General features: G+C 51.7%; 1 protein-coding gene across 10 annotated transcripts in view; it reads left to right on the forward strand.

Moving 5' to 3' along the window:
• The window catches only part of elavl4 (ELAV like neuron-specific RNA binding protein 4), a 58,282-nt gene that overhangs the window by 28,577 nt on the left and 27,205 nt on the right, over positions 1-2,500 (forward strand). The window lies entirely within an intron of this gene.

Genomic DNA, 2,500 nt, shown 5'->3' on the forward strand with positions numbered 1-2,500 from the left:
TCTACATGCACTCAGTATGGTGCATGTGCTCTCTATGGCTTTTAGATTTGTACAGCTTCCGTTGAACTGCCTACGCATTAACCCTAATTTGTGAGGCTTTCGACTGTAATTTGGTAGAAGAAAAAAATAAGCCAATCTGTTGCGTTTTTCCGCACTTAATTTCCAATAAACCCAGCAGTCGGCATCAATTGTTGAATCGTGTTCCCTGCTCATGTTCATAAACCCTATGCACCGGTGTTCTGTAATGGCGGCTGCCCCCGTGTTCCGCTAAGGAACCACACTTCAGCGGAGCCATGCTGGGGCCGATTGGAAACAACTCCGGTGCCCCGTGCTTTTACGACCCGGCAGGAGAGACGGGATCTGGAGCGGAACCGTTGTAGCGCGGCGCGGGCGATGCCGTCGACCACGCAGGCTGCTGGTAGGACTGCAGGGGAGGGCTCTGGTGCAGACCGGGGCTGTTATTGTGACAGGCTGCGCAGTGGACCACGCCGCCCGCTGCCCCCCCCCCTGCACTGTACCGCAGACTGCTGTCTGACGACGCCCCGTTGTACTGCTGCACCGCCATCCCCTGCGCGTGTGCGTGTGCGTGTACGTGTGTGTGTGTGTGTGTGTGTGTGTGCGGGCGAAACACGCACGCATGTAAAATCATTAGCGGTGCGGATAATGAATGTGAACCACAATAGGATGGAGTTGGCAGCGTCGTTTCTCTCTCTGGTGTTGACATTCTCTGGTTTCGCCGCCAGCCTCCAACACTCCAGTCCTCCCTGTGTGACGTCTGCCTCCCCGCAGAGCGGACATACTTTGCTGCGCGCGTGTGTGTGTGTGTGGGTGTAGGCGAGGGAACGCTGGGGGAGTGAGCGAGTGAGAAAGTGAGTATGGGAGTCCGTATGCGTTCATCCGAGTGTGTTGTGCATCCGGGGTCGTGTCTTCCACCCACCTATATCCATCCACCCAGGACGTGGGCACCCAAGCTGCCGGTCGCTGGAACCCCAGCTGTGAGCTGCTCTGTAAAAAAAAAAGCCGGGGAATCGCCGGGGAAGATTTCCCCTCGTGGAGCTTCCCCCTGTTGCTGCAGGCGATACCCCCCTCTCCCTGTACCCCGCTCCCCGCGGGGAAGGCTGCCAGCCAGTGTTCCTTCCCCTCCCCCGCCCTGTCTCCAGCCGTGGAAGCCGTACGCCTTGCCAGAACGAGAGTTAGGATGGGGATGAGGGGTAGGCGCATGTGCCAGTGCAAAGCTATGTTGCAGAGGCTTTGGCGTGCCACGTATCAGCGTTCAGTGAAAGCGCACGCACTTACACCACTTCAACATGCATGCAAACACACCAATGAGCACGCTTACATGGATACTTACAAACCCCCCATTAGCAAACCACCAGTGCTTAGTGTTGACAGTAACAACACTGTTCCCCAACACCAAGGTTGTACCAAAGGAAAAAAAACACACACACACACACACACACACACACACACACACACACACACACACACACACACACACAGACACACACACACACACACACACACACACACACACACACACACACACACACACACACACACACACACACACACACACACACACACACACATACACATTCGATTGACCAACACATGGCTCTCCATAGTAAAAGTCCATCATTGAATGGTAGCCTCTATGGCTGGGTGGTTGGCTAGCCAGTTGGCTCTGAACGCCGAGTGTGTGTTGCTATGACTAAGCACCAGCCAGCCCGTTTAGATCACCCAGCATTGAGAGCTCTCCATCAGCACACTTCATTTGGGCTAACCTTCTGGTTGGCTCACACTTCCAACTTCACACTCCCCTGTTGAGGCAGAGCGAGCGGGCTAGGGAAGGTGATGGGAGAGTGGATCCTTGGAGAGGGATGTTATGGATGGAGAGTCCAATACTGCAAGTTAAGAGACCATCAGCCATTCACTCCTGGCTGAAAGTTTGCTTCCATTTCAACTTGAAATCGTTAATGCCTCGAGTGGTTATTTAGTGTACTACACTTCTGTGTGCACATCTGTATGGAAAACAAATATATTTTACTTCCTAAATATTATAAAACTATATCCAGATCAGATCTTAATATTATAGTTTCAAATATGAGAGCTGCCATTCAAACCATGCCTTAACTTGTGTTTGCCACTTCATTTAGGTATATTCAGCCCAGTAAAGCACCATGGCTATGAAAATAATCTATAAAAAGAATATGGGTTATATTTGGATTCAGCTAAACTGTCTGGTTGGTGTCAGCTGAGAGTCAGAGATGGAGGAGGAGAAAGGAGTAGGAGAAGAGGAAGAGGAGGGTTAGTTATAAATAGCAGAACTCTCTCTAGGATGGCAGGTTTTTAATTAACAATAGAGAACGTCTGATAATCCACGGTTAATCCAGAGAAGAGAGGGAGGAGGAGAGGAGGAGGAGGAGGGAGACTCTTTGGCTGTTTGATGTTAGCACTACAAGTCCCTCCTGGGCCCTGGCTCGCTCACTGAAGCGCTGTT

Source organism: Gadus macrocephalus, chromosome 12 (genome assembly GCF_031168955.1).
Source record: "Gadus macrocephalus chromosome 12, ASM3116895v1".
Lineage (NCBI taxonomy): Eukaryota > Metazoa > Chordata > Actinopteri > Gadiformes > Gadidae > Gadus > Gadus macrocephalus.